The 17,792-nt window shown below is 35.5% G+C and overlaps 1 long non-coding RNA gene across 1 annotated transcript; it reads right to left on the bottom strand.

Annotated features, from left to right (window-relative positions):
• Positions 1-12,535: 12,535 nt before the first annotated feature.
• LOC122825622 lies at positions 12,536-17,664 on the bottom strand. The gene is made up of 3 exons (XR_006369682.1): positions 15,797-17,664; positions 14,283-14,341; positions 12,536-14,201 (listed from the first exon to the last, which is right to left on the bottom strand). It is a non-coding gene; the product is annotated as an uncharacterized LOC122825622 (long non-coding RNA).
• Between the last annotated feature and the right edge of the window lie 128 nt (positions 17,665-17,792).

Below are 17,792 nucleotides of genomic sequence, written 5' to 3'. Positions count from 1 at the left end.
TCAGAACACCATATCTGTAGTTCTAACTAACACGCAGTTAAAACAGAGCTTCCAATTAGAACTATTGGCTGTTTAGGCCAGTAAATAAGGAATTTAACCCAAACACTGTTAGCCATTGGATTAGTGTGGGCATTTAATATGAAGCTTATGTTTATATTTCAAAATAAAAGCCTTCATATTTCCCTCAGGTTAATGCATCGCCGTAAGGCGATGCAATAATATTAGAATGCTTTATATTCTTCTCTCAGGTTAGGGATCTGCCTTGCTGCGCAAGCTGATTTATGGGAGGACACTCTGGAATGAGCTGGCCTTTAGAACTACTTGTGTTTTGGGCATTTTATAACTGGTTTTAACAAACCATTGTTACACAAAGGATTAATGTGTCAATTTTAAATAAAGCTTAATGGAAATTTCCCAATAAAAGCCCCGATGTCTCTGTCAGGTGAGTGAAATCTAGGCAGAAATATAGGCAGAAATCTCTGCCTATATTATCTTTTCCTCTCAGGTTATGGCACTGGCTTGCGCAGCAAGCCAGTGCAATGGCATTAACCTTTGACCTAATGATATTAAATAGGACAACCAAAACGCCATAGTGTGGGCATTTAATATGAAGCTTATGTTTATTTTTCAAAATAAAAGCCTTCATATTGCCCTCAGGTTAATGCATCGCCGTAAGGCGATGCAATAATATTAGAATGCTTTATATTCTTCTCTCAGGTTAGGGATCTGCCTTGCGCAGCAAGGCAGATCATTAAGATAAGACTTTTACCTTAAATAAACTATTAGCTATTTTTCTTACTTAGTCATTTTAAATATACTGAATGGAGTAAGTCAATTACAGAAAACATTCTAATGATACCCCACATGCTATTGGCAGCATTTAGGTAAAGATATGTTTGGCCTGCTTTGATCAGAAAAAGTAACTGCTTCAAACTATTAGGATTCCATCTCTCCCTGTGTTTCACTCTCATGACAGTTTAGCTGCTCTTTAGAACTACAAAGACTGAAGGTTAGAACTACAACATGGTGGAACTGTCAGTTACTACAGAGGAGGTCTGAGCTGGCCTTTAGAACTACTTGTGTTTTGAGCATTATAGAAACGATTTAACACATTCACTGTTACACATGGGATGAGTTTGACCATTTCTTATGATGCTTACTGAAAATTTCAAAATAAAAGCCTTGGCAATTTTTACATCATATATTTGCTCATTTTTGCTTGACGTGATTGGTTTATCCAAAGCACTCTTAGACACTGGATTAGTGTGGGCATTTAATATGAAGCTTACTGCAAATTTCAAAATAAAAGCCTCAAAATGTCCCTCTGGACAATAATATCATTTTGCATTATCTGTTTCTCTCAGGTTAGGGAACTTCCTTGCGCAGCAAGGCAGTTAGTTAGCATTAGCTTTTTATCTTAAATAAGCTATTAGCTATTTTTCTTACTTATTAGCCATGTTTAGTATACTGAATTGCGTAAGTCAGGTATAGACAACATGTTAGCAATGCCACACATGCTACTGACAGCATTCATGCTAACATTAGCATTTTGGCTAATTTTAGCTGATTCATTTAGTTTATCATGCTGAATTGTGCCAGTCCATGTTAGTCAATATTCTTGTGATTCTCCACGAACTTCTTTGGAATTTTTGAACTTAGCTTAGCATTGATGCAAATTCTTAGCATCAAAACGCTGGGTCCAAACCGACGGGCACACTTTGGCAGGCCCCAGTTAAATTTCTTCAGGAATTTTCTAGTACGTATTATTTATTATTCTTCCGTTACCGTTAATGCGGCTCGTACCGCTGCGAGCCCACCCACAAAAGTGGTATCAAAACGTGCGGCTCGATCCCGGGAGGGGTGCTATTACTTTTATAAGGAATCGGACTTACGATGGCGACGTAAAAAGCGAAAAACGAGCAAAATTTCCAACTGCCGAAACGCAGAGCATAACTGAAACCAACTGCCGCTCCAGTAGAGTGAGAATTTAAGCAGATTTCTGAACCCAAAGCGATTTTGAAATCGCCGTCACGCCCACAAATATCGCCCGATTGGTATCAAACTCGGTCATGACATTGATACGCGTGCCTGCTCCGGTAAAATGTCTTCGATATTTCTCTAGCATTTACGGTTTTCTGTCAAGGTGCTTCAGAGTGAAATTATGGGACAGGGTAACTGACGCTCTCCCTGATTCACTTCCATGTATTTCTGAAAAGTTTCTGCACAATTTTTTGTCTCATCACTGCAATTACTGTGAATGAGGTAAAAATATGAATTGCGGTACTATCGGAGAAGACAAATAGCCCTCTTATACGCTTCAAACGGTTTTTGAATATGTATTACGGTTCCTGAACGGCAAAGGTTTGTTCGGAGTGCTTTTTCCATATTAATTGGCTGGGTGTCTCACAAAGATAGAATTTTTTTCCCCCCTTTCTGTCTCAAACACACTGACAGTTAGCAGCTGATCCATTACCATAGCAACGGAACACATGAGGCCAGAGCAGCTGATTTATGGGAGGACACTCTGGAATGAGCTGGCCTTTAGAACTACTTGTGTTTTGGGCATTTTATAACAGATTTTAACAAACCATTGTTACACACAGGATTATGTGTAATTTTTAAATAAAGCTTAATGGAAATTTCCCAATAAAAGCCCCAATATCTCTGTCAGGTGAGTGCAGCGCCGTAAGGCGCTGCAAAAATCTCTGCCTATATTATCTTTTCCTCTCAGGTTATGGCACTGGCTTGCGCAGCAAGCCAGTGCAATGGCATTAACCTTTGACCTAATGATATTAAATAGGACTATCAGAACACCATATCTGTAGTTCTAACTAACACTCAGTTAAAACAGAGCTTCCATTTAGAACTACTGGCTGTTTAGGCCAGTAAATAAGGAATTTAACCCAAACACTGTTAGGCATTGGATTAGTGTGGGCATTTAATATGAAGCTTATGTTTATTTTTCAAAATAAAAGCCTTCATATTGCCCTCAGGTTAATGCATCGCCGTAAGGCGATGCAATAATATTAGAATGCTTTATATTCTTCTCTCAGGTTAGGGATCTGCCTTGCGCAGCAAGGCTGTTCATTAAGATAAGACTTTTACCTTAAATAAACTATTAGCTATTTTACTTACTTATTAGTAATTTTAAATATACTGAATGGAGTAAATCAATTACAGAAAACATTCTGATACCCCACATGCTATTGGCAACACTTAGGTAAAGATATGTTTGGCCTGCTTTGATCAGAAAAACTAACTGCTTAAAACTATTAGGATTCCATCTCTCCCTGTGTTTTTCATTCTCATGACAGTTGAGCTGCTCTTTAGAACTACAAAGACTGAAGGTTAGAACTACAACATGGTGGAACTGTCAGTTACTACAGAGGAGGTCTGAGCTGGCCTTTAGAACTACTTGTGTTTTGAGCATTATAGAAACGATTTAACACATTCACTGTTACACAAGGGATGAGTTTGGCCATTCCAATGAAGCTTAACACAAATTTCAAAATAAAAGCCTTGGCAATTTTTACATCACGTATTTGCTCTTTTTGGCTTTATGTGACTGGTTTATCCAAAGCACTCTTACACATTGTATTAGTGTGGGCATTTATAATGAATTTTTCTGCAAATTTCAAAATAAAAGCCTTAATATGATTTAGGGTCAGGGCACCGCCGCAGGCGGTGCAAAAATATGATTCTGCATTATCTGTTTCTCTCAGGTTAGGGAACTGCCTTGCGCAGCAAGGCAGTTCATTAGCATTAGCTTTTTAGCCTAAATAAGCTATTAGCTATTTTTTGGACTTATTAGCCATGTTTAGTATACTTAATGGTGTAAGTCAAGTATAAACAACATGCTAGTGAGCTGATTATCATGCTTAATCGTGCATGTCCATGTTAGTCAACATTCTTGTGATTCTCCACATTGTTCTTTTGAAGTTTTTAAGCTTAGCATTGATGCTAATTCTTAGCATCAGAACGCTGGGTCCAAACCGACGGGCACACTTTGGCAGGCCCCAGTTAAATTTCTTCAGGAATTTTCTAGTTGGGGCCTGCCCATAGCAATGCATAAGGAGAGCAGTGGCTGACTTGCGAAGCAAGTCAGTCACTGCCTCCATGCATTGCATGGCAGGCACCTATTGTTCTACACCCAATAGAATGTCTCTTTATCGTAACTTATTCTTCCGTCACCGTGAATGCGGCTCGTACCGCTGCGAGCCAACCCACAAAAGTGGTATCAAAACGTGCGGCTCGATCCCGGGAGGTGTGCTATTACTTTTGGTGGGCTTTGGAGTTACCATGGCGACGTAAAAAGCAAAAAACGACCCCAAAATCACTAACGAGCTCACCAGGTGCAAGTCTCGTCGTCAAGGGGACGAGGCAACCAGTAAATCCTGAAAATACCCTATTTTTGCGGATTTTCTGTGTCGTCATAACTTTATGTAGAAACGCCATTCAAACTTCATTTTGTAGATACGTCCGTGATCTCTTTTAAAGTGAAGACAGCACGTCAATATGTATTATGGTTTGTCCACAACTTCTTTCTAAGCGACCCAAAGTTTTGATTTTTGGAAAAATCAGAGTGTGAAGGCCGCTAGAGTGAGAGTCAGAGCGACATTTTGACCCCAAATCATTTTTTAACTCGCCCTCACGCTCACAAATATTGCATGATTGGTATCAAACTTGGTCATGACATTGATACGCGTGCCTGCTCCGGTCAAATGTTTTCAAAAATTATCTAGCGCTTACAGTTTTCTCTCCAGGTGCTTCAGACCAAAGTCATGCGCCAGGGTAGCAGACAGATCTCACTGATTCACTTCCATGTATTTCTGAAAAATTTCAGACCTTGGCACACACTTTTTTTATCTCATCGCTGTTAATACTGTGAGTGAGGTAGAGATATGAATGGCGGGACTATGTGAGACGACAAATAGCCCTCTCATATGCTTCAAACGGTTTTCGAATATGTATTACGGTTCCCGAACGGGAAACAGTTTTTTGCAATGCTTTTTTTAGTCAAACTGGCTGGCTCAAACAGAGAAAAAGCACTGTAATTTTATTTACACTGGGCTGTATATAACTAATTTAACCCTGTCACTGTTACACATGGGATGAGTCTAGCCCTTTGAAATGAAGCTTACTGAAAATTTCAAAATAAAAGCCCTTAAATTTTTACATCAGGTCATTGCTTTTTTGAGCGTTATATGACTGATTTAATCCAATGACTGTTACACATGGGATGACTTTGACCCTTTCAAATGAAGCTTAACAAAAATTTCAAAATAAAAGCTTTGGCAATTTTTACATCATGTAATTGCTCTTTTTGGCTTTATGTGACTGGTTTATCCAAAGCACTCTTACACATTGGATTAGTGTGGGCATTTAATATGAAGCTTACTGCAAATTTCAAAATAAAAGCCTCAATATGCCCCTCTGGACAGTGCACGCCGTGTGCAATGATATCATTCTGCATTATCTGTTTATCCCAGGTTAGGGAACTGCCTTGCGCAGCAAGGCAGTTCATTAGCATTAGCCTTTTAGCTTAAATAAGCTATTTTCTATTTTTCAGACTTATTAGCCATGTTTAGTATACTTAATGGAGTAAGTAAATGACAGTAAACATTCTAATGATACCCCACATGCTACTGAAAGTATTTATGCTTACATTAGCATATTTGCTCATTTTAGCTAATACACTTGCTTTATCATACTGAATGTTGCATGTCCAGCTTACTTAACATTCTTGTGATTCTCCACATGCTATTGATTACATTGCAGCTTTCTTTAGCATCGATGCTAATTCTTAGCATCAGAACGCTGGGTCCAAACCGACGGGCACACTTTGGCAGGCCCCAGTTAAATTTCTTCAGGAATTTTCTAGTTACAGTTACTGGAGTAACTTCTTTGGAAAAGTTTACTTTTAGGAGTATTTCCACTAAACACCTGCAGTTTTTATTAAAGTTTCATAAGTTTTTTATCTAATTAACTGATTTGGGAAAATTTAATTTGCCTGATTTTATAATTTTTTTGTTACTTTTATGAATTATTGTCATTTTGCTCCTTAAAAAATACTGAAATTTCCACTTAACTTTCCATTTGGTCCATCTGATGATGCAATTTATGAATATTAAATTATTGATCATTTGATCAATAACTTAGTACTTTGTATCAAATACTTTTTTACTTTTACTTGAGTAAAACATGTTGAGATATTTCTACTGTTACTTGAGAAATATTAATATCTTTTTCCTGGTTAAATCCGTCACAAACTTATTGGTTTTATGAGAAAATAAAAGGAAAAGATCAGGATGAGACTCTGGATCTTTGTTTTTCTCTGGGGAAACTTCTGACCCAAACCGGTTCCTGAAGGTTTCTGAACATTGAAACTAAATTAGAGATGAACAAAGTCTGATCAGACGGAGGATCGGATTAAAACTCAGATCAACGTTTGGTTTTAATTCTGACATAATTCTGTATGAAACTGAACTGATTCTAATGAAATGTGGAAAATAAAACATGAGACACAAGAGGATGATTCACATACAGCAGTCACGGCTTTATGAAACATTAAAACCAAATTATGATTTAAAAAACACATTTCCTTACATTTAATACAGTCGGTGATCATTAAAAATGTTCCTAAACATTTGAATTGATGATTAAATCAGGAGCAGGACAGATGATCTGCTTGTCTGGTTTCTCTGGGAAATATTAAACATCAAAATATGATTCCATTAGAAATTACAAAATATTATTCTCTGCAAAAAATAAATGAAATGACATTAAAATAACCTGAACATTTCAAATAATTAATTTCTCTGACTGGCTTGATAAAACAGAAAACAAAAAATATCAAGACATTTAAAATTATATTATCATGATTATAATAATAATAGAAAATAAAATGCATTCAGTGGATTTTTATTTGTCCTCAGCAGCTCAGAAACATGAAGACATTATTAGATCCATCATTAAAGAAACATTCAGGATTTATTTTCTGCACATTTATAAGTAAATTAAAGAATAAAATCATAAAGTTTTGACGTTATTACAGTCAGGCTGTTTCTCCTGGAGGTTCAGAAATATTAACTTACATGTAGAGATGATCAAACTTTACTGCAGCACAAAAATGTTTCTGAAAATCTAAATATGTGATCAGATGATCAGAAATATTATTTCTACAGGACGAGATGAAAACCTGAAGATTTTAGGTTTTTTAACTTGTCTGTGTTGAGTTTTAATTATTATTATTTATCTATAATTATCTCTAGATAAAATGTGAAGCACTTTGGTCAACCTTTGTTGTTTTAAATGTTCTGCTTCACAAATGAATTTTATCATTAACTCAAACTACAGCAGCGCCACTGAGATTAGAGCTGCATTTATGTCACCATCAGAGACTTTACAACATTTCTTACTACCAAACTCTTTCTGAAATACTTCAAAGGTTTTGTTAAACTTTTCCTGTCCAGAGTCAGTATAACTTTCCATAACTTTCCTCAATACCTGAACCCAGTTTACATTAAACTGATTACAGTTCAACAAAGACTGAAGGAGTTTAAAATAAGAAGTTATTTCTGTGTTTCTGGTTATTGTAAAATCTGTTGACATGTTCATATGAATCGTATAACGTTTGGCCCATTCCTCCACAGATTGTTTCTTAGATTTCTTTGACATCTTACGGTCTTTTATGTAAAGAATCATGTGATTTTGGCAGATAACTACAGAGGATGATCTTAAATGTTTCTTTAATTCACTAATAAAGACGGTGAAGAGGAGTCGAGCGAAGAAGCTTCCTCTGGGCAAACCGCAGGAACCTTCATGGTAGGAAAGAAAACTTTTTATCAGATTAAGAGCCGAATCTGAGAAATCAGATGTTTCCAGTTTTGTTATCAGATCTTTGTGACTGATGGAGTCAAATGAAGAACTGAAGTCCAGGAACAAAACTGAAACTGTTTCTCCTGACTTTGTTGCTTTGAGCCAATCAGTTTTTAGGTTCTTGATTTGATCATCAATAGACTCTGAAGCTATCAGTTTCCGATCAATAAAGTATTTTTCTGCCTGTTTATAGAGAATGATGTCAAAGACATAACCTATCATAACATGGACACTGTGAAGAAGATCTATGTTCTCCCTGAACTTGGTCAGTTTTTGGGTTGAAAACGGGATTAACTCAAACTGTTTGAGTTCAGAAGGAAACAGATCGTTCTCCAGGCAGCGGTTCAGGATGTGGCGGATCGGACCAGAGATGGAACCAGATGAACCGTTCAGGAGTTCAGCATCTATTTTATGGATATCAGCGTCTTTCAGATCAGTTCTAAGGAGAGACTCCAACCATTCATTTAATATTTGATTGGGACCAAAAACTAATTTATCTGCCTCATCAGTCATTGTCTCAACTAGAAAATCACCAGATATCTTTTCTTCTCTGAGATAATATAAGTCTGAGGTTACATCTCCCTGCTGAGTTATGTTGATCACATGAGAAGGCAAACTTTCTCCAAAATACTCTTTACATATCTTCAGTATTTCACTAAAATTAACAGCTTTTTCCCGATGCTGCATGAAACGGCTCTTCTTTATTGTTTCTATGGTATCAAAATGTGTAAGACCCTTAAGACCCAACGTCAGTGAATAAATATCTTGATTCTTTAAATGTGTATTTGCTACTGAGAGAAAAATATCAGTGAATTTCTTCAGAGCTTCTGCAGGATCAGATTTGTTATAGACTTCAGTCCACTGAGTCTCATTTATAACTTTCCAAAATGTATCATCAATCTGGTTAAAGCCTCTGATCTTCTGAGGAACATTTCTGCTGAGTTTTACAGTAACAAGGTTATGGTCACTGCAGCCTGTTGCAGTGGATTCTGCTTTTCTACCAGAATCCTCTGGTATATTTGTATAAATCAGGTCGATGCATGATGAGGAATTCTGGGTAATCCTGGTTTTATCCTGAACAATCTGATTTAATCCCCAACAGATTGAAACGTTTCCATGACGATGGGAAGGTAAATCTACAGTCAGACTGTAAATGTTTTTATGTCTCAGGTTCAAAAACTGAAACTTCAGGATCCAAACATAAAGTGAAACATCATGATTATAATTTAAGGAAGATAAAATGATGGAAACCAACAAAATGTTTAGATGGTTTATTAACATTGACCTGAACAGATATAAATATCTTCCTAAAGTGTTTTTATATGAAGCTCAGAGACTTTTCTAATTATTGATCTTCTGATGACTCTAGAAAAATTCATCTAAATTATGTTTGATGTTTTAAAGCTACAAAATAAGGTAGAAAGGTTATTGACAGGTTATTTTCTGGAGTTTTTCTGTTTCTCTGACTCTCAGCAGCAGATCACTGAACTGAATCAGTTCGGATCGCTGAACTGAATCAGTTCGGATCGCTGAACTGAATCAGTTCGGATCGCTGAACTGAATCAGTTCGGATCGCCGAACTGAATCAGTTCGGATCGCCGAACTGATTCAGTTCGGATCGCCGAACTGATTCAGTTCGGATCGCCGAACTGATTCAGTTCGGATCGCCGAACTGATTCAGTTCGGATCGCCGAACTGAATCAGTTCAGACCGCTGAACTGATTCAGTTCAGCGATCTGAACTGATTCAGTTCAGATCGCTGAACTGAATCAGCAGGTCAAACGTTTTCAGACCTTTGAGAAAATCTGCTGTAACTGATTGTTGAACCAGACAAAATGCATCTTTTACTTTCCTGAACAAATAAAAAACTAAAATTATAAGAGATGATGAGTTTAGTAACAAATATGGATGTGAGATCTTCAGAGTTGACATTGTTGAAATGGTTAATAGTTTATCTTATAAAAATCATCACTAATCATTTTCTGCACCTTTAGTTCAACATTTATCCTTGTAAATAAATCAGTTTTCAACACAGCAGCTGTTAAAACATTCATGCTGCCACATTCATCCACCTACTTCCTGTTTCTGATGAATGAATGGATGAATTGTTCCTGTGAAGCAGTGAAGGAGTTTCAGTAAAGCTGCACCACTCTGTGTGTAAAAATGATTTAAAATGACTTCCAGATGTTCATCAGTCTGTCAATGAAATATTTAAAAAACAAGAAAAACTCTGATTTCAAATCTATTGGCTGTTCAGCAGAAACTCATTAATTATGATCAGAAATAATCAGTTTCTATATTTCCATAAAATAAAGTTTCAGTTTAATTCATTTCTGAGATCTTGTTTATATTTTGTCATTTCCTGAAGTTTCCTCAACAGGATGAAGTTTTCCTCTTGTTCTTGTTTTCTATAATATTTTTCCAGATAATTTTAATTCATGTTCAGCCTGAAACATCTACATTCAGTTTCATTAAAAAATATCTCATCATATCTAAACTCAAAACATTTAATCAGCTCCTGCTGGTTAATTAAATCAGACTGGAGAACTTCTGCTGATTTTAAATTATTCTTATTATTTTTACTTCATGTTAAATGTTTATTCACTCACCTGTCTGAATGTTTCAGTGAGTTTGAAGGATGATCTGTTGGATCCAGTCATTGAATGTTGACTGAATTCATCTTCTGTTTCACCTGAACTGCATCTGATTTCCATGATTCATGCAGAAACTTGTGTTGCAAAGTTCACAGCTGACGTACCTGAGATGGTTTATTTCCTCTTAAAGGGCCAGGAAAGTTTATTACTGCATCATAATTCAGCAGCAACAAAGTTCAAAAGGTATTTTATGATAAAAACATAAAGTGAACATTTCCATGACTCAGTTATGATCCTGACTAGAATAAAAATGTTCCAGTTGATGATAATCAGAGGAAACTCTAAGGGTGATGTAGTGGCGATTGTTTGTCAAACCAAACAAACATGCAATAAAAGTTCCTTCAGCCACTAAGAGGCACTGGGGTCCAGTTTCTGTACGCAGGCAAAAGAAATTTGATGTCCAAACTTGTTGACTGTCATGAAAGAGAAGAAACAATTAGTTTCTAACAGAAAATATATTGATTTGTTTTAAGGTTTAAAGTTTTGGTTCCTCTTATTTATCACAAAGTTACGATCAAACCAGCAGAACTGAACAGTTTCCAACATTTAACTGTTTTCACCAATAAAGCAACAAAGTTTCAACCTGGTCAACTCAGATTAGGATCCAGATTAAATTTAAAGTCTGTAGATTAAAATGAAAACAGTTCAGAGTTCTTTAAATAATCCAGTTAATTCACAGAAACTAGTTTGGACTTCAATGTTTTATTCAGTTCTTGTGTTGTCAGAACATCTTTTAATTCAGAATCTGAAACTCCAACAGTGCTGACTAATCAAATAAATATCAACCATTTATTCACTCAAAATTCTCTAAACATTCAGATTTAATCATCATATTTATCATTTCTGGACATTTTAATTTTAGATCTGTTATAATTATCTTGGTAATTATGGATTTTCTCAATCTGATCATCTTGGTTCTCCTTTTCATAAAATCTACAGAATCATTTCTGTTTCCCATAATTTTAATTAGATTGTCCTGAAAGAAACTGAACATTTATTTTTTTATCTTAATATTTAATTTATTAATATAATTTCTTCAAAATGTAAACAGCTGATGATGTTATTGGAAATGTATTTTTTTCTGAATGTTGCTGTTTTATGCTCCATAAAAATGTATTTTATATCAGTAAATTTTCTGTTTGAGTTCAAAGTGTAAACAGTGTCGAGTCTGCTGCCCCCTGCTGGCCAGCAGCCTGAACTCACCACAGCTTCGTTTTCTCAGCCGCTTTGTTTCATTTCAGGGTTGAAATCCTGAACTGGTTCAGTTTTCATGTCATTAAGTCTCATAGAAAAAACTGTTTTCATTAAGTGGTAAATAATTTGTTAGCATCTCTGCTGTTTCCTTCAGGATCAGTTACTTTTGTCATGTTGACCAAAATGTTTAAATGATTTTAAACTCTTTATTCTGACCAGCAGCAGGTCCAGGATTAACCTGCATCCAGAATAAAAGCTGCAAAGATCCAAAATTCAGCTGCAACCAAATGTTCCAGTTTTCCTGAAGAGATTCAGGTGATAAATGTCACAAATGTTTAGTAAATTATTATTATTCCACACAGAAAGAGAGAAACAGCAGGAAGAAGCCTGGAGGAGAAAACAGAAACTTTACAGACACTAAAGATGAAAAGTCACAATGATCTCCTCGTTGAACCATTTCTAAGATGGTTTATATTTCTACTTTGTTTGAGTTTATCCTTTAATAAATCTACCTGAATAAAGAGTTTATAATAAAACATAAAAAACAAATCTTAAAGAGCTGTGAAATTAAAAACTAGAAGTCATTTATTAACAACCAAAAGGATCAAAATGTGAATTAAAATGAGTGGAGAAGTAAAAGTTCTTCATGTAAAAACTGCAACAAGATTTAATTTCTTAATAAAACATGAAAACAAAACAATAAGAGAAGATGTTAAATATAATCTTAAAGGTTTTACTGAAGATCAGAACCGACCCGAGTTCTGATCGGGTCAAATGATAACCGACTGAACGGCAAAAACAGGACAATGAATTATTTCAACTTTATTCATAACATCAACATTATGAGCATAAACACCCAGAAACAGAAATTATATAATCACCAAACTAAATACAATCATAAAACACAGAAAAAATATACATTGGAGTTAAATGAAACAATCTAAATATTATAAATGATTAATTAACGTTTCTGAAGAATCAAATGTCCCTTTTTATCATGAATCCTTAATATTTATTTATTTGACCCAACATATTATTGAGTGTTAAGATAAAATTAATTTTAGATCAAATAAACTTTAACAGTCTTTCCAATAAACAACCTTTAATATCTGATCCAAGTTTTCACCAAGAGAAAATGAAACCAGTCCACAAAATTCAAATCATAACTATTTATGGTTCAAATGACAGAAACTACAGATCTGAGGAAGAAGCCTTGAGGACAAAGCAGGAAGCTTCCAGAGGGATTCTGGGTAATGTAGGCCTGCAGGTCTGCAGGAATAAAGACCTGATGAAGATCTGCCAGTGGTTCAGGCTGCGGTGGAGAAACATGGCCGCCTGCTGCAGCAGATTAATAAACGATGAAGAGGAAAAACTTTAGTTTGTTTTCTGATATAAACTGTTCAGAGTGAACAGATTCACAGGAGGCCACAGAAACCCGACTCTTTATAACATTAACATAAAAACCCAACTTCACTTTCATCTTTCTAAATGTGATATTTAAGAAAAATAAAATATTTAACAGAAACAATCAACACAATTTAGTTTTTATAACAGAAATGGACTCCAGAGGAGACGTTCACCTGGTTAGAAAGATAATGATCAAGGCTTTTTGATACCTAATTTTTCCATTTTAGATGAAAGTTCATCTTCACCAGTGACCCCATCAGTGACCCCACCAGTGACCCCACCAGTGACCCCACCAGTGGCCCCACCAGTGGTTCCTGTGATGGAGTTTCTGTTGACTGTGACAAGAAAGATCTTATGATCACTGGGTGTTTCATCAATCGGCTGCACTGGAATATTTTCTTGAATGTTTGTGTAAATGTGGTCAATCACTTTTTCTGTGTCGACTCTGTACGGTTCATCTACAATCTGTCTTAATTCACTGATTTTTGCTGCTTTATTAAGTCGTCTTTTCTCTGGAGTATTCTTGTTCCAGTCAATGTTGAAGGTTCCCATCAAGAAAATGTATTTATCAGCCATTTCTTGTGTCACCTCTGTAATTTGTTCATTAATTTCATCCAAATACTCTTTTCCTGTTCGTGTAGGTCTGTAACAACAACCCACCAGGAGTTCTCTCCAACCGTTGGGCCTGAGAGTGACCCAACGAGACTCTACATCCCTGTGCTCATAGGCATTCTCTCTTTGAAATTCAATGTCTTTTTTGACATAGATAGCAACACCCCCTCCACCCCCTCCAGAACCTCCATGATCAGGATCTTTAGGGTTTCTATCTTTCCTATTCACCTGAAAACCATCAATTTCAATTTCGGCATCATCAATGTCTTTGTCCAGATTAGTTCTACATAGAGCCAGGACGTCTATGTTATGGGTTTCAATTAAGGCCCTAATATCACCAACCTTTGATCTAAGACCATTTACAAACAAATAACCTAAAGTTAATTTATCTCCTTCTGCTGATGCAGTTGCCATGGTGATGAGTGTAGACGTCGTCCTCTAAAAGCAGCTTCAGATCTTTAAAGACACAAACATTCAGACTTTAAACCAACATCCTACTAAACCTGCTAAAGTGTTTAAAACCTCTTCAGTAAAAACCTTTGAAGTCAGAAGAGACGCTGCAGGATGAAGGACTTGATGATGAAGATGAAGAGCTGCTGGAAAACACAACAGATTATATCAAATTAACAGATTATATCAAAATAAACAGATTATATCAAATTAACAGATTATATCAAATAAACAGATTATATCAAATTAACAGATTATATCAAAATAAACAGATTATATCAAAATAAACAGATTATATCAAATTAACAGATTATATCAAATAAACAGATTATATCAAATTAACAGATTATATCAAAATAAACAGATTATATCAAAATAAACAGATTATATCAAATTAACAGATTATATCAAAATGAACAGATTATATCAAAATAAACAGATTATATCAAATTAACAGATTATATCAAATTAACAGATTATATCAAATTAACAGATTATATCAAAATAAACAGATTATATCAAATTAACAGATTATATCAAAATGAACAGATTATATCAAAATAAACAGATTATATCAAATAAACGGATTATATCAAAATAAACAGATTATATCAAATTAACAGATTATATCAAATAAACAGATTATATCAAAATAAACAGATTATATCAAAATAAACAGATTATATCAAATTAACAGATTATATCAAACATCCAACATTAAAATTAGAGGAGAGGAAGAGAAACTTTATTTTTATTTAAGTTACAGTAAAATATTTATTGTTAAAATCGACTCCAGTCCTGAATAACTGATCAGAACATTTGATTAATATTTAAATGATGTCAGAGAGAAAATATCAATTCTAGTATCTTAAGAATAAAATAATAAAAAATAAATAAATATTTTAGATATTTTAGATTATTTTCTGTTTTAATTAAAACATGTTTGTTCTCCATTCAGTGAACTTACTATAATAATAAATTACATTAATATGAGTAGAAATAAAAAGCAAAATAATTGAAAAGTAATTTGAAAAGATCAATAATTTAAAAAAGGTTAAAGGTCATTAATGTTTCTACCAACAAAAAAATAATTATTTTCCTTACAGTTAAAAGTTTTTCATAAACATTAATGGAAGTTTTTTAAAATAAGAAAGAATTTAAGTTTAATATTAATAAAACTGAATAACATGAGAAATAAATGTATAGATAGATAGATAGATAGATAGATAGATAGATAGATAGATAGATAGATAGATAGATAGATAGATAGATAGATAGATAGATAGATAGATAGATAGATAGATAGATAGATAGATAGATAGATAGATAGATAGATAGATAGATAGATAGATAGATAGATAGATAGATAGATAGACAGACAGACAGACAGACAGATAGATAGATAGATAGATAGATAGATAGATAGATAGATAGATAGATAGATAGATAGATAGATAGATAGATAGATAGATAGATAGATAGATAGATAGATAGATAGATAGATAGATAGATAGATAGATAGATAGATAGATAGATAGATAGATAGATAGATAGATAGATAGATAGATAGATAGATTGATTGATAAAATGTTTCCTCTCACCTCTGAGGTCGCTGTGAATCGAACTCTTTCTGTTTCTCCGCTGAACTTCATCCTTTATATTCTCACTCCGTCTGAAATCCCGGTCCAGTTCCTCCTCCTGGACTCGGATGATTTTCTTTCTCTTCCATGATCCAGTCAACAGTCAGAACTTCCTGTTCATCAGGTGTTCCTGGTCGGACCTGTTCTGGTCCAGGTGAGGCCACACCTGAGAAGGCCTCACCTGAGAAGGCCACACCTGAGAAGGCCTCACCTGAGAAGGCATGCTGGGTATTCAGCAGGAACGTCAACAAGATTTCAATCAGAACAAACATCTGATGATGACTGACAGCTGGATCATTTCATCTTCCTCCAGTTTTATTCTCAGGTTCCTGAATGTGGACAGGCTGGTCGGCTGAGACTGAAGCTGCTGAAACTCTGAACAGCTGAACTGCTGCTGGGTTCGGTGGAGGACCTGTGATGCTGTGGGCCTGTTTCTGTTTCAAACTAAACCACAGAGAAGAACTGAGCTTCATGTTAGGAACAATTTCTACTTTTACTGGAGCCAAATTCTGGATTTTCTGACTGAAGAACAAACATGAACCAGAAACTGAGCAGACAGAAACACAGCTGCAGTTTCTGTTGAGGTTTCATCATGTTGGGCGTGATGTGGCGCCGTAGGTGCAGTGTTGGGTAGTAACGGATTACATGTAACGACGTTACGTAATTTAATTACAAAAAAAGAGTAACTGTAATTCGTTACAGTTACAATGAGAAAATATGTAATCCAGTTACAGTTACTTCCGAAAATATTAAGAATTACAAATTTAGTTACATTTAAAAAAATATATAAACAAAAACCTTTGCGAAATATGTAATGATATTTTTATTGCTTTGCGCTCTTTATCGCCGTTTCCCGCAACGGCTCCTTGTCTCTATCATAGCCGCAATGCCACTCTGATGTTCCATCCTGTGCTGGTGGAGCCTCCTGGACGAACAGCAAGCGAGCGGACGGTTCCATTTCAGCTCAAGCAGCGCATCAAAAATGACAGCCTTCCAGCGCTGGAAATTTAAGGAGCATTTCATTTATGTAACCCAGGCTCTCCCTCTTCAGACCTGCAGCTGGTGGAAGACACCCTATGGGCTCTGCGTTGTGTTTCTTTTCGTGAAAGTGGGGTGTGTTCGGTGCAGGAGAGGAATCGAACACAGGGCTCTTCGTGGAGGGGAGACTTTCGTGCCTTTATTTCATCCACTTTACAGGCAGTAAACAGACTGTCAGGATTTAACAATTTTCCCTTTACAAAACAATCAAACCTCATCAAAACAAGATGCAATCTGCAGCCAACTGGCACACTGAACAAACAGAAAAAAAGATCGGCAAACCATCGCAATGTATATTTTACACCGGGCTAGCGGAGCTGCTACTTACATTACAGGCAGTAAACACACTGTAAGGAATTCAGCAGCTCGCGCGCAAAAATCCCCTGCACTACGGTGTCCCCGGCAGGACAAACATCTCGGAATTGCGGTAATACCAGCAATTACAGAAAACAATAGTACCCTCTTCTGTAACATTTATGCACTGCTTTACATTTACATCTGTGAATATAAAAATGTTTTACGAATATTTGACTGTTTGGTATTGATGCATGACAAACGTAGGAATCGATTCTTTCCCATGAGACATTGTATGCAATGTGCTAGTGTTATGGTTTTCATGAACATAAAGTAAACTAGAAAATTCCTGAAGAAATTTAACTGGGGCCTGCCAAAGTGTGCCGTTTGGACCCAGGGTTCTGATGCTAAAAATTAGCATCAATGCTAACTTAGCTAAAGAGTAGTCATTAGCTTCTGGAAAGTCACAAGTATGTTAAGTAAGCTGGACATGCACCATTCAGTCTGTTAAAATGAGTGCATAAGCTGAAATTAGCCTAAATGCTAATGTAAGCCTAAATACTTTCAGCAGCATGTGGGGTATCATTAGAATGTTCTCTATAATTTACATACTCCATTCAGTATA

Source organism: Gambusia affinis, linkage group LG22 (assembly GCF_019740435.1).
Source record: "Gambusia affinis linkage group LG22, SWU_Gaff_1.0, whole genome shotgun sequence".
Taxonomy (NCBI): Eukaryota; Metazoa; Chordata; class Actinopteri; order Cyprinodontiformes; family Poeciliidae; genus Gambusia; species Gambusia affinis.
This window is presented reverse-complemented; position numbering and strand designations above follow the sequence as displayed.